The sequence below is a fragment of the Schistocerca americana genome, chromosome X (genome assembly GCF_021461395.2).
Source record: "Schistocerca americana isolate TAMUIC-IGC-003095 chromosome X, iqSchAmer2.1, whole genome shotgun sequence".
In the NCBI taxonomy this organism is placed as follows: Eukaryota; Metazoa; Arthropoda; class Insecta; order Orthoptera; family Acrididae; genus Schistocerca; species Schistocerca americana.
Window position 1 is genome coordinate 852,203,745 of NC_060130.1, and position 18,449 is coordinate 852,222,193.

Below are 18,449 nucleotides of genomic sequence, written 5' to 3' on the forward strand. Positions count from 1 at the left end.
TTGTTTATAGTTACAATATGTTATTTTCAAAGCCGGCCGCGGTGGCCGTGCGGTTCTTGACGCTCCAGTCCGGAGCCGCGCTGCTGCTACGGTCGCAGGTTCGAATCCTGCCTCGGGCATGGATGTGTGTGATGTCCTTAGGTTAGTTAGGTTTAAGTAGTTCTAAGTTCTAGGGGACTGATGACCACAGCAGTTGAGTCCCATAGTGCTCAGAGCCATTTTGTTATTTTCAAAACTGAAATAGTGATTTTCGCATGCATTAAATCTTTGTTCCTTTCTTTAAAAAATACTGAAGTTTGAAGTGATATTAATAAAGCGTATTGAATACCTTAATGATTTCAATTCATTCAACGTTTTTAATTTCATCAATTCATTAATTGATAAATTGTATAGTAAAATTTTATACAACTAAAAAATAGTTTCTGCGTTAAACACTTTTTATTCAAAAATTGTTCTCAAGTACCACTACATGCAGAGAGTCTTGTACAACCAATACTAACTGTAAAATATGGTAAATAGTACGAGCAATTGAATTAAAGATAAATACCGTGCTGGAGAACGCTCCAGTTGTGATGGCGAACGGAACTACTGGACACGTCACACGACTAGATATTCTGAGCACAGGATGGGGAAGCCCTGAGTTATTCGAATAGACCCCTCCCACTCTATTAATCTGTTTGACTAATTAATGAAATTAATCAATTAATTAAGCCCTCCCCCTCTGGTAAACACCCCAGCTCTCCCCACCCACACCCTACCTGGAAACTGGCGACTCTGTGTTGGAGAGGAAGGATACCAGGACAGGAAACTCAATTACATAGCGGAGGGTGTATTGTTCATTAAAAAATTCAATTTGCAGGGGGTTGGATCCCTCTTGCTCATCATTTTCTGCTGTTTGGGATGATGCAGGTCTTGTGAAATACGTGGAAAATAAGTAATTAAATCGGTCTAAATCGATTACTAAAGGAATACCATCAACCTAACTCACCACATGTAATTACAATGTTAAAAATCTTTGACGCCGACTGCAGGGCATTGCACACCCATGCCGCCGGCAGCCTCACTCGGCCAGCCGCATTGTGTATTTCTGCATGTACAAATCATGAAATAGGGAACAACCCGGACATTGCTGTAAGCGATTTAGAGAAATCTCGGAAAAACAAAATCTGTATGGACCGACGGTGATCTGAACCGTTGTTCTTCCGAATGCAAATCCTGGAAAACGCTACACGCCACTAGGCAGATCTCCCCAGTTAGATGCTCGTGAGTGTACGACCATTTGTGTAATGCTGTCGAATCCTGCCTCAGGCATGGATGTGTGTGATGTCCTTAGGTTAGTTAGGTTTAAGTAGTTCTAAGTTCTAGGGGACTGATGACCTCAGAAGTTAAGTCCCATAGTGCTAAGAGCCATTTTTGTAATGCTGTCATGCTTGATTCAGGTGGGGCACTTAAGATCTTCTTCCTTTTTGTCCTGAAGTGTTTGCTTCTCTGAAAGTTTCAAAATTGTGAGTAAATACTGTCCATTTTCTGGCCTAATTTCTCAAAATAAGTACTTTTGTATTGATCTGATAACGTAGGTCACGAGCAGTACGGCGAGGTGCAATTATCACTGGGAATGATATCATAGCTATTGAGCTCTGTTCCTTTCTCCAGAATTCGCAGTGGTCTGGGGCACATTTCTTCGCTCAAATCCGTGTACTCAGTTAATAACGTCTGTGAATGGTTCAAATGGCTCTGAGCACTATGGGACTCAACTGCTGAGGTCATTAGTCCCCTAGAACTTAGAACTAGTTAAACCTAACTAACCTAAGGACATCACAAACATCCATGCCCGAGGCAGGATTCGAACCTGCGACCGTAGGGGTCTTGCGGTTCCAGACTGCAGCGCCTTTAACCGCACGGCCACTTCGGCCGGCAACGTCTGTGAAGAGTATACAAGGAGATTACGTTTAATTTTTTGCCGTCTTCAGCGATGCTTTTCGCTGTGCTTGACTCCGAGTGATTGTTTTAAATATACAGTTGCGGATACACTTAACACGTTTCCTTCTCGTTCTCACATTCAGTGAATAACTGTCTCGTCTCTTTATGTAAGCGCTGTTAAAAGACATTCTCCGTTTCCTCATCCAGCAGGACATTTCAAAAGCCTAACAAATTCTCTGTCAGGGAATATAAACTACGCAGAGTCTGGACCGCTGAACGATTCGTCGCTTCTCGAAGTTCCTCTCATTGTTTTGCAGTGCAGCAGCTAAAACAAAGGCTTCATTCTTTTCGTGACTTTCAAACTTTCACTCATCGTCTGCCACGCAAATAATAACTTCCTGTAATTAACGGGAGCCTTTCTGCGATTTCTCTGAGCTTTATGCTTCAAGGGCTTGCGCTAAGCCGATTTCGCCGATACCTTTGCTGCCCCAAGCTTTTCTTTCACGAAAGTGAATGAAAAGAAAGAAGAAATTACGAACTCAGATAATGAATGTGAAATAGCAGAGGGTTTTGAACACTTGATTTTAGTCATTTCACAAGCACATGTAGTCTTCACAGATGCGTGTAATCGATTCCTGCTGCTAGATAAGATTCAACACGGACGACGGAGACTGTTATAGAAATGACAGACGTGCAGAAACGTAGAACGCTGCAATGACGCTGATACGACTATCCAAACCAACCCTGAGAGATCGTTATAAACGGTGTTTTCAATTTACTAGCAACATTCACTACTGTTTGTAATCGTCTAAGGGCATTTTGCAGCTCACTACTTACGTCCGTGTTTGCTCAACAGTAAAGCGCTTTGAGGATGCCGCCTCGAGTACAACACAGCTTGCTGATTTTCACTTTTACTCAGACAAATGTCAATGCTACTGAACCATCATGCGCGGTTTTCTTTAATTAGTGTTGACAATAAGTTGTATTGAAAAAAAAAATACAGAGTGTCTGGATATCCACAGCCAAGCTCTTCATGATGCGATACACCTCTGGATTTTAAACCAAAAATATTATTTGAAGCGCATGAGAGATACAAACTGTGTGGCACACCAGCACTCGAATTCGGAAATATCTTTTCTCGGGCAAAGAACGTGCCTTCTTAGTTGTCTTTATATTTTGCTAAAATCTTTTATTGTGCTGAAATGCCGGCCGGTGTGGCCGTGCGGTTCTAGGCACTTTAGTCTGGAACCGCGTGACCGCTACGGTCGCAGGTTCGAATCCTGCCTCGGGCATGGATATGTGTGATGTCCTTAGGTTAGTTAGGTTTAAGTAATTCTAAATTCTAGGGGACTGATGAGCATAGGTGATAAGTCCCATAGTGCTTCAGAGCCATTTGAACCATTTTGTGCTGAAATACGATGAATTAAAATGTTGTACAAATGTTGATGCAAAATTGATGCACTGACAACAGTTCCTTCAAATTATTTCATTAAGCAAGCCATTAAATAAAAGAATAAACAAACAATAAAAAAGGAGTTCATACCAGGCTACATTTGTATACACAAGAATATACACAGTTTTGTAAACAACATAACTTGAGTTTAACTTCGTCTTACGGAACATTTTTTTCTATCCTTCTTTGATGTATTGTATGAAACGTTTTAAGACGTCAATTGCAAAAATTAAATATCAGAATTGTAACAACTGCCACAAAATATTTGTTTTCCCTAAAATAAGAATTTCAGGTGCGTTACAAGGAGGTGAACAAGCGATGTTTATCTTAATGATGCTAGTTATTTATTCACATTGGTTGTAGGTGAAAGTTATTTGTCCACACGCTTGTTAATTAAACCATAACACAATAAAACTGAACTCGAAATGCAAAACAGATCGTTTTTTTCTCATTCGCTGGAAAAAAGTCCATATATAGTTAACGGTAATACTTTTTATATATCTGTAGTCTCAAAACATTTCCGATCCATCCTCGTTGCTCAAGATGAATCCTAATAGCTTCATTTCTGCCAGTTCCTATGCCTGCCTAGCTCAGTAGGTAAGATCGTCACCCTCGAAAGGCAAGATTCCAGGTTCGAGTCCCAGTGCGATACCAAATTTTAATGTGTGAAGAAATTTCAAAGTAATTCACACACCCCTACAGAGTGAAAGATTCGTTCTAAAAAATAACGTACGACCCAGCGTATGCGAGACAAACTATGATAAATTTCCCTACGTAGCAGTCGTGTAGGATGGAGGGCCACGTAATAGGGAGACTAATTACATCAAACAACCAGAAGTGATACAGTTAACCGCTTTCTACAACAGCATGTATATATTTAACACTATTGCTTTTACGGCTACGGAAGGAGCTAATAAGACACTGTTTGAAATCACTGCTCCAAGCAGCTGTAACTACCCCTGACGCTGACACGTTCTAAAAGATTCGCACTCATGCGAACGTATTACCCCAAGGAAACATCAGTAACATCAGTTTTAAACTGATGGAAATACTCCGAATATTTATTTTATTTCACACGTCTAGTTCCGTACCATCAAACCGAGGAGCAAATGTCCATCACATTGAACGAGTCAGTATATGAAATTAACGCCAGAAAAGTTAATAACAGATAAAATAACATTTACACGAACCCTATTCAAACGAGAAGCAACTGAGTTTATTAGGAAAAAATCAACTAAATAACACAGAAATTATCTTTTTTTCAACAGCGTCACGATAGAATAGAAGGAGTGACCCATGAGGAAATTGTTCGGTTTTGACTTGAAATTGCAAGGATTATTGGTAAGATTTTTAAATTCTTGTGGCAGTATGTTGAAAATGGATGCAGCAGAATACTGCACACCTTTCTGCACAGGAGTCAGGGAGGTACGATCCAAATGCAGATGAAATTTCTGGCAAGTATTAACTGAGTGAAAGCTGCTAAATCTTGGGAATAAACTCATATTGGTAGCAACAAACCTCATAAAGAAAATATATAGTGCGTAGCCAATTTCATAATTCCTAGATTTCTGAACACGGGTCGACAAGAGGGTTCCTCGAACTGCCCGTTTCTGATCACAAATACCCTCTGTGAATATAATGCCGTATGTCCAAAGCCATTAAAAATGAGCGAAGAAGACTAACTTTCGTGTTGGGCTATCACTTATTGCAGTTACTGTTATAATGGTAAATGTAGCAGCATTCAGATTTTGAAGAAGATCCTGAACATAAGCTTTCCGTGACAGCTTACTGTCTATCTGAATATCTAAAAATTTGGATCGTTCAGACTCATTAACCATATGCCCACTCTGTGTAATCAAAATGTCAGGTTTAGTTAATAGAAGCTGTAAAAACTGAGTCTTAACAACAAGCCATGGTCATGTGTCGAGAACTGCACTGATTGACACATTTCATATATTGCACACAACATCCCTCACTGGCAAGCCAGTGTCAGGAGCAAACAAAATATTTTAGAATCATCTGTGATACATGAAGATATATATATATATATATATATATATATATATATATATATATATATATATATATATATATATATATAAGAAACACTAGTCGTCCCAGCAATGACCCCCCCCCCCCAAGACAACCCCCACTTAACCATGCCCCAATCAGATGCCACCTCACAAACTTTTCCGTTACTGCACAGAATGGCTCTTTGCTGTCTATTCTTGAAGTGTGATAGGAGCGAATTGTAAGCTACTGCTTGTATGCCGTAATGGTATAACTGCTGCAGTAATATTTTATAGTCAACGCAATAAAACGACTTAGTTAAACTATAGAAGACGCCTAGCGTACGCAGCTTCCATCCAGTGCCTCACAGAGAAAAGAGAATATACGATTTTCAGTTGTTAAATCACTTCTAAAATGAAACTATACATTTGACAGCAAATTATGTGAACTGAAATGATCCACTACCCTTGTAATTAATACACATACAATCAGTATAACGACGATTTATTACCGAGCATTAGAGCTTACACAAAGTGCGACCTGCACATTACAAGCCAGAGAACAGACTGTCATGCCGAGGAGAGCCCACACAATACGAGATCTGCTCAAAAAATTCCGGAACATTCGTAATTTCGCGCCAATGGTGTGTTGGAGCGAAATGCGATTGGCATCCCTGCACACGCCTGTGTTTAACGTGTAACTGCCAGATGTTTCAGTGTTGTATGTCTGTTAGCTAATGTTCAGTGCTGTATTGAGCAGAAAGTTGTGTCACACAGTTTGTGAATTTCAAGATGGCAGAGTTAGAGGAGCAACGCCTCTGCATTAAATTCTGCATGAAACTCAAGAAAAACTTAACAGAGACACACCAAATGATGCAAGATATCTACGGTTATGAGTGCTTAAGCTGTACTCGGTGTTACGAATGGTTCACACGGTTTTAAAATGGCCGGATGACAGTTAAAGATGACCCTCGTTCGCGATGCCCTCCGACTTCTTCCGAGGACGCTCATATCAGGAATATCAACGAAATTATACATGCCAGTCGAAGACTGTCCGAGAGATTGCAGAAGAATGTAACATTTCAGTTGGGACATGTCATGAAATCATGATACAGGCTCTTGGAATGCATCGTGTTGCCGCCAAGTTCGTCCCACGGCTCATGAGTCAAGACCAGAAAGACCTTCGCCTTGCGCAAATGAGAACGAGATGTTCCTTAAGAGAATCATAAACGGTGACGAGATGTGTGTCTACGGTTATGATGTTGAGACCAGGGTTCAATTTTCACAATGGGTCGGGAAAGGTTCTCCAAGACAAAAAAAAAGACAAAAAAACAACTAGTCAGGTCAGGTCAAATGTCAAAGTCACACTGATAGTTTTCTTTGAATTTGAAGGATTAGTTTTTCACGAATTTGTGCCACAGGGACAAAATGTTGATCGATAGTACTATCGGGAAGTGTTGCGACTCCTGCAAGAAAATGTGCGGAGAAAACGGCCTGAAAATTTATAGCTCTTGCATCACGATAATGCACCCGCACATTCATCCCTGTTGGTGCGTGACTATTGTACAAAAAACGAAATCACCGTGCTGTGTCATCCTCTGTACTCTCCAGACGTGGCCCCTGCGGACGTTTTTTATTTCCAAAGTTGAAAACCCCGTCAAAAGGAATAAGATTTACGACGGTTCATGAGATAAAAGAAAATTCGCAGACGGCGTCTCGCGCGATCCACCAAGAGGCGTACCAAGACTGCTTTCGGATGTGGAAACGGCGTTCGGAAAGATGTATCAAATGTGGAAGAGAGTACTCCGAAAGAGACCATGCACAATAAGTAAAACGTAAGCGTAGAAAAATTTTGTGGAGAAAGTTCGGGAATTTTTTTGAACAGACGTCGGACAGTGCTGCTGGGAACAACAGACGTATTTTTACCTCACAGCAGCGTTGTTATTAGTCAAGGCCTCACATAGCTCCACCCTCGTAGTGTGGAGCATGGGAAGAGTTGAGGTGTGCCAGACTTGTTGTGCTGGAGTGCAGCTTGTGGCTGTACGTGATGACACGCATTGTGGCTGGTCACACAGCAGCTTGTGACTGATGCGTTTCAGGTTGTAACATATGCTGCGGAGAAATCAGCTGTAACCGGTGGATGACGCCAAGTTGGTAACCTTGCAGATGTTGGGGTAAACAGCGAGGTCGTCCGAATTGACAAGTATCGGTGTCAGCCGATGTCGGGGATGAGGCCGTGGGAGGTGGGGTTGGGACGGCAGTTGGACCGTCAGAAGTCTTATGTCTGATCTGAAGGGGGTGGGGGGGACACGTATAATCCCCGGGACTGTGATGTGCAGGATCCCACTGGCAGAGAGGTGCGGCGTGACTCTGGCCACATCGACACCAGTGGCAGGGGGATGGTGTGAGAAAACGGATGCGCAATAGATTCGTTGTGCAACTGACGGCCATAGTGAGAGGTGTCGATGACATGTGGTCGCCGACCGTCATCGTGATGGGTGTCGATGACAGATAGTTGCCGACCAACTTGAGGAAGATGTCTTACTGGAGGAAACCACGAACATCAACGTTAAATTTGAGAGTGTTGAGTATGCTTAGTAGTGAAGCAAGCTTGGCACCGTCAGTGTCTGATAGTGGCCAATCGTGTCCAAGTGTGCTTTAATCTGTTAACGAATATGGTGGAGCGTTTACCATTAACGTAAATGCCAAAAGTGTTTGTGCCCTGTCGAACCACAGTACTCAGGCCGGAATAGGGGTGTGTGGAGCGGGCCTGATAGCGTCATCACAGTGCATGATGTGGGAACATGAGGCTAACGTCTTGTGAACAAACATGTGAAGCACTGAGTATGGAGCAGGAGGAGAAATGTACAGGCGGGTCATATGCTAGCGCACATGAGTGTCTAGTGTTGGGAAGTCGGAGTTGTCAGGGGGTGGGGAGTAGGGGAGGGGGAGGGGACGGGTGAGTTTGAGTGAAAAAATCGGCAGGGAGGGATGAAGGTTCGCCATACAGCAGTTCTGCAAGGGAGGCACGTAAATCCTCTTTGTAGGATGCGCGTATTTCTAGTAACACCCCCAGAAGGCCCTCAGTCCATGATTTGTCATGGCTTATCAGCGTGACCTTGAGGATCTGTTGCCAGCGTTTGACCAGCCTGTTACTCTGTGGGTGGCATACTGTGGTGTGGTATCTGTGGGCGCTACATAGATTACGCAGTTCAATGAATAAGGTGAACTCGAACTGACGTCCCTGATCACTTGTAATAGAAGCAGAGCAGCAGAGCAGTCAAAATGGGAGACCCAGATATCGTTGAACGCTTTGGCGACTGTTTCTGCCGTAATGTCTCTGATGGGTGTGGCTTCCATCCATCCCATAACTCTGGCTATGATGGAGACGATATAGGATATATCAAAACCACTTAGATTCCAGGATGGGCCCGACGCGTTCTATGTGGATGTGTTGGAAACAGACACAGGGAATTGCGAATCAACCTGGTGCAGACTTCACAGTGGTGGCCAACTTTAAACTTTTGGCAGGCTGTGCAGGAACAAGCCCATATCTTAAAAAGTCTTTTTTACTTTCTGCCAGATGAACCGTTCTGATACAAGTTCGACTGATGGACGAATCCCAGGATGTGAAAGATTCTGCAGGTGTTAGAACACAGTTTTCCAAAAAGGACCAGATACGGCTGTGAAAGATCTGTTCTGGGAAACAGCGCACAACACACATTTCCTAGAACATCAGAAAGCAATGTTGTTCAGAGTGCAGTCTAGTGTTGAGGTCATGGAACAGATCGATGACCTGCCGGTCATGGGATTGCACATTAGTGAATTGGTCGTAGTCTAGGTGCGATGTGGTTGTAGGTATTCTAGACAGGTAATCGGTGATGACATTTTCCGCATCCTTCAGGTGTCTGAGATCGATAGAAAATAGGGCGATATAGCCCAAGTGGTGGATGTACCGGGGGGGGGGGGGGGGGGAAATCATTTGATAAGTTTTTTATGGCATTGTGTAATTGTGTAGAATGGACGTCGTCCAGAAAGTAATGTAAGGCGTTGTAAACTGCGAGCAGTTTATGATCGAAGGTAGAACTTTTTTTTTTTTGTGAATTAGAAAGTTTCGATGTGAAGAAGCACAGGGGATGAGTAATGTCCCTAGGTTCCCATTGTAGAACGGCCCCAATAACATAGTCAGTTGCATCTTTGGTGATTGAAAGGTGGATGTTAGGAGAAGGGTGCACCAGAGCAGTAGTCTTGGCAAAGTTATCTTTGATGCTGTCGAATGCTTGTTGCGTAAGTGGAGTCCACTTAAGCCAGTGTTATTTTGAACAGCAGTGCCTCCGTTAGAGGTAGAAGGTTGGCGGCAGCGGTAGAGAAGTGGCCTTAGTAGAGGTTTATCGTCGCTAAAAAGCGGCATAATTCATTATAGTGGGTGTGTGGCGGGAACACTCTTATTTTGTTCGTTTTCTCTGGTGTAGGACGGATACAATTGGCGTTCAGAAAGTGGCCAACAAAGGTTACCTAGCCTTCTCTCAGGTGACACTTGCCGTCGTTCATGACCACTCCATTTTGTGCTAGCGTGTCGACAACTACAGTAGTCTGAGATGGTGTTCGTGGTGTGGTGGAGAAAATGATGATCTACTCAAAATTAGGGCAATATGAACAGCATGTCATCGATGAAATGCTGCCGAGTTTGCACTGCATATTTGAGTCCATACAGCATGAACAGGAAGGCTGACTGGAGTAATGATAATGGCCTTTGAAATGTCCTTATCACTCATAGGAATTTGTAAGTATGCTTTCTTGCAGCCTACCACACTGAAAATAGATGCTCCCGTGAGAGACTGTGTGAAGTCTTGCATGTTTGGAATTGGGTGTCTGTCAGCTACGTTGTACGAATTTAAAGCTCTGTAATCACCACATAATCTTTCTTTAGGACAAGTTTAATGGGTGATGCCCAAGTACTATCGGAGGGGCGGACGATGTCTGCTTTTAATAGTTCATCTACAGCAACTTTTGCTGAGAATAGTTCGTGTGGAGGTGGGTGGCATGGTTGTCGCTGAACAGGGAGACCTGGGGTGGTAACGTTCCAGTGTATAGCTCCCTTATGGATAGCACTGTGTACAACGGGTGCGGGGATGCACAGCGGTGGTGTGTGGGTTGTGCCAGTGGGTTCATGCACAGTATCTGATGTATCACTTCACTAATCTTGTATATGAAAGCTGGTGAGCTAGTTGAATCGGTCTGTTGGAAGAGAGGGTGGCGTCGATGCCTCATAGGGTGAACACGATGCAGGGGGGGGGGGGGGGGGGGGGAGAATGCATGATGTCGATGTAAATCAGCAGTAGTGTGGTTAGAGCAGCTGGAGTGTCAGGCGAGTCTCTATTGCAAGCAAGTGGGGCTGTGTGTCAACATGCTGGTCAAAAAAATGGTTCAAATGGCTCTGAGCACTATGGGACTTAACATCTGTGGTCATCAGTCCCCTAGAACTTAGAACTACTTAAACCTAACTAACCTAAGGACATCACACACATCCATGTCCGAGGCAGGATTCGGACCTGCGACCGTAGCGGTCACGCGGTTCCAGACTGACGCGCCTAGAACCACACGGCCACAACGGCCGGCCCATGCTGGTCATTGTGCCTCGTGAGTGGCGCTGGTAGCTTGGGCACAATCGAATGAAGTGAGTGGCCTCAGCAGCATTATGGCGGGTCAAGCGGCGAGGTGGCTGTGAGTCAGTGACATGTGCATTGTTGGTTGGATAATTGATGCTTTGTCAGTGTTGGCTGATGACGTGTATTCTATCTGCCAGGCGTAACTTCACATGGGGGGAGGGGTTAATGTTCACGTGAAATCATGGCAAGTTCTACCTGTGCTGGTCCGCAGCTCGTGGTCTTGCCGTAGCGTTCTCGCTTCCCGCGCACGGGGTCCTGGGTTCGATTCCCGGGGTCAGGGATTTTCCTGCCTCGAGATGACTGGGTGTTGTTGCGTCGTCTTCATCATCATCATTCATCCCCATTATGGTCGGAGGAAGGCAATGGCAAACCACCTCCGCTAGGACCTTGCCTAGTACAGCAGTGTGGGTCTACCTGTCATGGCCCAAGTTTCATGACCCACAAAGTCCGCACAGCCCGGTCAGGTATTAGATTCATATCTACCAGGATGTGGAGGTGGCGCCGTAGCTGTGAAGGAGTGCTGTCATGTATGGCTTCTTTGTAAATAACCTGGTTTAGTTGTTCCGGTGTCCACAACAGGCATTGGAGCAGCAGTTACTTGGCAGTGTCCTACTGGTTTGCTACAGGCGTCATGAAAAATAAGTCACTAATCAAATCTTCCTGCTCACTAGAGTGACGAATTTAGCACTGTTATCTATTATTCCATGTCAGGCCATGATGCACACACTGATGGCGAAGCACATGGCGGGTTGATTAATGTGGAATGGTGGAAGTTTGTCAAACGAAAAGTAGAAGAGTAGTTCCAAGGTTGTAGGCATGGTGTAGGCCGGAGCGCGAGCGGAGCAGGTGTATCGAAACCTGGTGTGGTAGGCAAAGCAGCAGTGTTGTTAGCTATTAGCTATAAGTTCACTTGGCTGTAGCATCTGTGGTGACGCAAGTGCAGAGTTGGAGACGCTCGACGTGGTAGTTGCGGCGTACCCGGGTGAGGAAAACAGGTCGAGACAGTGCACAGTTTGTTGTGCGGAAAACACTTGAAATGTCGTGGATGCAGGAGGAACACCGTGCAAACTCGACAAAATGTCTCTCGGATGCCACTGTTCAGGCAGGAGTGTTAACACACACGATGCACACATACGCGTTCGGTTGTACGGTGTTGTGGCACAGCATGTAACATGAAGTAACAGGAAAGTCACTGTCTGTTTGCAGTAACTGTGGGACTCCCGAGTCCGAAAATGGCTGCATTGTTACTGCATAGTTACCGAAGCGGTTGTACGACGAGAAAATGCAGCCAGGCACGGTCGTCACGGGTCATCAATGTAGTTCTTTGCGAAGGTGATAGGTAGACAACATAATTAATACACATATGACTGGTACAAATGACAATTTATTACCGAGCATTAGAGCTTACACCAAGTGCGGCATCCATGTTACAAGTCAGGAAAGATAGTCACACCAAAGGGAGTCCAAAAAACGCACTGCTGCCAGAAACCAGAGAGATATAGTTCCCTCGTGGCAGTGATGTTATTAGTCGAGTCCCCACACCCTTACATATACAACTTTTTCAGTAACTGAGGTAATTTGAAACTCTGTTTTGTATCGTATGTTGATGTGTTACGAATAAAGAGTAACGAGTAGTAAGCTTAAGTAAAAGTCCCCAACCATTTTACATGTAGTACTGAATAAACTTTCAGTAGACAACGTTACAAGATACATAAATAGGAATTGTAGGAATTTGAACTCAGAATCTTTGGTAATCAGAACTATATGGTTAACATTTTCTATGACAGCAAGCCATCTATTGTGTTTATGAGATATAAGACACGTTTATACCATCCTCCTCATCCAACAGCATACCTCGTCAGAGGTTTACTGCTAAACGATAATTCGTATGAAGTTTTGACAAAGAGTATTTTTGTTTTAAAGTCCGGTGCCACATTTCGTAGTGAAGAGTTTGACCACGAATTTCGAAACATCCTTAATGCAATATGATTATAGTCATTAATTTAATTGCATTGCGCGGGATTAGCCGAGCGGTCTGTGCGCTGCAGTCATGGACTGTGCGGCTGGTCCCGGCCGAGGTTCGAGTCCTCCCTCGGGCATGGGTGTGTGTGTTTGTCCTTAGGATAGTTTAGGTTAAGTAGTGTGTAAGCTTAGGGACTGATGACGTTAGCAGTTAAGTCCCATAAGATTTCACACACATCTGAACATTTTTTAAGTGCATTTTTTTTAAAGCAGTGCTTCTTTTTTACAGATAAGAATAAACTATTACCTGCTTTTGCAGCCAACTTTTATTTTTGTTTACAGTCAGATGTGAAGATGGTTCATATGGAACCGAAACAGCACAAAATTTTTAAAAATGGATGCAATCTAGATGGACAATAAAAACGGTTGTCCTAAGGTAATGTTACATAAGTACTGTCTTTATCAGGCATGTCTTTACATCTTAATTTCTGCGTTCGTTTTCGTGAGCGTTTATACACTTGACATAAAAATTGCATTATTTTTACATAAAATTTGCAGTATTTGTCATACAACTATTTTGAGAAAGGTTCATATGGCTCTGAGCACTATGAGACTTAAATTCTAAGATCATCAGTCCTCTAGAACTTAGAACTACTTAAACCTAACTAACCTAAGGACATCACACACATCCATGCCTGAGGCAGAATTCGAACCTGCGACCGTAGCGGTCGCGCGGTTCCAGACTGTAGCGCCTAGAACCGCTCAGCCACCACTGCCGGCTTTTAAGAAAGCTGAATAAATGAAATCATTAACGGGTTCTGAAACGAAAACTGGTGTGTACGAGGATCACCATCAGGTTTCATTAACTAGTGGACATCTGGATCTCACTTCGTCAAAATATATTTCCTATACTGGTGTCACCACCGGAAGATTCATATGATTTCATTCATCCAAAATACGAGTATGTTTGGCATTTTTATGGATTTTGCAACTGACAACGCCAGTTCTTATTCCGTCATCTATGAAATCAACAAAAAAATGTAATTTCAGATTACTTAAGTTGTTGTTTAAGGTCGTTCTGATAAACTATTTCATTGTATAAAGAAGCAAGTTTTTGTGATTTTTGTGTTTCTATGACAAAATAAAAAAAATGACGAAATCCGTTCTTATGGCATCATCCTCAGAGTATCTTCATCTTGTGGTTGAAGCTCAGATTTTGTCAATGATTGCTTTTTAACATATAATTATAAATACGGTTCTGCCTTGAGCAAACACATATTCTTCTTGTTTAACACCGAAACATGTTTTGGTGAAGTTTCATCGTCAGCAGTGAGTTCATTTGCCCGCATCTCGTGGTCGTGCGGTAGCGTTCTCGCTTCCCACGCCCGGGTTCCCGGGTTCGATTCCCGGCGGGGTCAGGGATTTTCTCTGCCTCGTGATGGCTGGGTGTTGTGTGCTGTCCTTAGGTTAGTTAGGTTTAAGTAGTTCTGAGTTCTAGGGGACTTATGACCACAGCAGTTGAGTCCCATAGTGCTCAGAGCCATTTGAACCATTTTTGAGTTCATTTGTTTTCTCAGCATGACACGCTGTTGTTTATGGATGTGTCTGACATTTGTAGTACATTTGATACTGTGTTGCAATATGTCATTATCTGCTGATTCCACTTTTTGATGCCTCTACAGGGTATGTGAATTGCGCCTTTTAACGCACACTGTAACTGTTACCAGATATTCACTGTTAAAAAAAGAAGAATTTGTGTATGGACCAGGCAGAACAGTCTTTCCGTTATTATATACCCTTAGAGTGGTTCACTATTTAAGATCTACTTCCCAAGTATTCAGCTGAGCGCACATTTGAGTGTGCCTCACTTTAGTTACGTGGTCTTTGGAAACAGTTCCTGTATCCCCATAATTTTATTCTGGCGTAAAACTCCAACTAACTTTGGTTTATCATAAAACTATAAACTCCAGATAAGGTGTTTTTTTAAGGTATTGAGTTTTGATTCAGAAATAGGTAAAATGTGACGACTTTGCCTATATAAATTTACACACAGAATGCCGGTGCTACACAAATTCTGCATCATAAAAAGTGAAACGTATTCTGTTCTATTAACGTCCGGATAGAAATTTTTCGTTTTCATCATGGTTTCTCTAATCACTAAAGATAAACGATCGGATGTTAATACAGTCATGCCGGTTTTGCGTAAACCGATTTCCAAATAACGCTTCTGGTTGTTCATGTAAACTCCCCACTATCGATTCTAGAGATGTATATTTGGCTGTCGCATTTCCCTCCATGTAAACGCTGTTTCTCATTTAAATCATGGATGGGGCCTCCCGGCCATCAATACCACACGCTCATTTCCATTTTGTTCTTGATTGGATTCTGCCTTCTTGATTTTTGAAGCGCGAACAATGCGATTTCTTATGGGATGAAGGGAAAGATACAGTATTGGACTGGCTAGAAAGTTATTTATTTATTTTTTAAAACAGTTGGAGACAAACAGATTATTATTTTTATTTGGTGGCGAAAGATACAGACATGCTTATACAAGTAGATTTTCTGACTTAGATTAGAATTCAACTGATTGGCTAAAATCTTGTATTCTTCTTAGAAGGCTAATTTTTAAACAACTACACTCCTGGAAATGGAAAAAAGAACACATTGACACCGGTGTGTCAGACCCACCATACTTGCTCCGGACACTGCGAGAGGGCTGTACAAGCAATGATCACACGCATGGCACAGCGGACACACCAGGAACCGCGGTGTTGGCCGTCGAATGGCGCTAGCTGCGCAGCATTTGTGCACCGCCGCCGTCAGTGTCAGCCAGTTTGCCGTGGCATACGGAGCTCCATCGCAGTCTTTAACACTGGTAGCATGCCGCGACAGCGTGGACGTGAACCTTATGTGCAGTTGACGGACTTTGAGCGAGGGCGTATAGTGGGCATGCGGGAGGCCGGGTGGACGTACCGCCGAATTGCTCAACACGTGGGGTGTGAGGTCTCCACAGTACATCGATGTTGTCGCCAGTGGTCGGCGGAAGGTGCACGTGCCCGTCGACCTGGGACCGGACCGCAGCGACGCACGGATGCACGCCAAGACCGTAGGATCCTACGCAGTGCCGTAGGGGACCGCACCGCCACTTCCCAGCAAATTAGGGACACTGTTGCTCCTGGGGTATCGGCGAGGGCCATTCGCAACCGTCTCCATGAAGCTGGGCTACGGTCCCGCATACCGTTAGGCCGTCTTCCGCTCACGCCCCAACATCGTGCAGCCCGCCTCCAGTGGTGTCGCGACAGGCGTGAATGGAGGGACGAATGGAGACGTGTCGTCTTCAGCGATGAGAGTCGCTTCTGCCTTGGTGCCAATGATGGTCGTATGCGTGTTTGGCGCCGTGCAGGTGAGCGCCACAATCAGGACTGCATACGACCGAGGCACCCAGGGCCAACACCCGGCATCATGGTGTGGGGAGCGATCTCCTACACTGGCCGTACACCACTGGTGATCGTCGAGGGGACACTGAATAGTGCACGGTACATCCAAACCGTCATCGAACCCATCGTTCTACCATTCCTAGACCGGCAAGGGACCTTGCTGTTCCAACAGGACAATGCACGTCCGCATGTATCCCGTGCCACCCAACGTGCTCTAGAAGGTGTAAGTCAACTACCCTGGCCAGCAAGATCTCCGGATCTGTCCCCCATTGAGCATGTTTGGGACTGGATGAAGCGTCGTCTCACGCGGTCTGCACGTCCAGCACGAACGCTGGTCCAACTGAGGCGCCAGGTGGAAATGGCATGGCAAGCCGTTCCACAGGACTACATCCAGCATCTCTACGATCGTCTCCATGGGAGAATAGCAGCCTGCATTGCTGCGAAAGGTGGATATACAGTGTACTAGTGCCGACATTGTGCATGCTCTGTTGCCTGTGTCTATGTGCCTGTGGTTCTGTCAGTGTGATCATGTGATATATCTGACCCCAGGAATGTGTCAATAAAGTTTCCCCTTCCTGGGACAATGAATTCACGGTGTTCTTATTTCAATTTCCAGGAGTGTATTTTCACACTCTATTTAGTGGAAATGATTTTCATTCATAATCAATAACCTGTGTCACAACATTAGCTAGTTCTATGAACAGGAATAGGAATGGCTCTTTTGTCATTCGGAGTTTTCCAGACGTTTCACGTATTAAAAAATGTTTGACTACAGTAATTTTCCACCAATGATCACTAAGCACTTTTTCCAACTAATAGGGTGCAATTAAGTAGTTCCGCACGTTTTAACTGGACTGGGTAAGTTTTTTGAAATTTTTTTCTTGAACTGCTCCTCCTCTTCCTCATTACTAATTCACAGATGTCGACGGCGAAATTGTATTATCTCTTTATAACGGCAGTGATAACGTCTCTTGTAACTGAAGCTGCCGTAGTGTTATCTAAATCGAAACAGCGAATTTCCAGGAACCGTGCGCGTAAAACAATTGGCGCTGCTAAGAGCGATATCTGATCGGACTAGCAAAATCGATTCACGCTAAACGTGTTAATACGCCGGACAAAAGTCGGCTTCAGATATTCGATTTGCGTCTTCCAGATGTTGCATCACATTTAAAAGTGTCGGATGAAGCCTTGGTGAAAGAGTAGTTCGTCTGCATTGGTGAAAAGAGAGTAATATAACGTTAAATACGTAAAACTGGAACCAGTCACTTTTTTGAATAGTTATTTATTATTCCACGAAGCGGTTTTCGAATCTTTTCAGGTTGACCTTCAGATGGTTTTCTGGAAGTTACATCACTATTTCTAGCATAATGCTGGGTGCTGGCTTGCGACAGTAGTAAATCATTTACATTTTTATTTTATTTTGAGCTCTCACGTTAACGCCAGTCTGATTAAATTATTTATCCGTGTATCGACTTAAATACATGCAAACAAAAATAAATAATATCTTTCAGCAAATTAGGCCTATATCATATATTTTGTCAAGATTTTTGTAACAAGCAACATGTGTAGCACATGCTGGTTGCTGGCAAAGTTTCGCTATCACAGAGTAAATATATACAGATTGTGTAACAGTGTGTGAAATTATGTACCAATTTGCCGTCAAAATGGAAGCAGATGGACACTTAATAGATAAAAGTCGCCCATACTGTCGCAAGCCAGCACCCAGCATTATGCTAGAAATAGTGATGTAACTTCCAGAAAACCATCTGAAGATGAACCTGAAAAGGTTCGAAAACGTGTTCATGGAATAATAAATAACTATCCAAAAGTTGACTGGTTGCAGTTTTATGTATTTACATTCCATTAACAGCCACGGGTTCTAAAATATCGCCGGCCGAAGTGGCCGTGCGGTTAAAGGCTCTGCAGTCTGGAACCGCAAGACCGCTACGATCGCAGGTTCGAATCCTGCCTCGGGCATGGATGTTTGTGATGTCCTTAG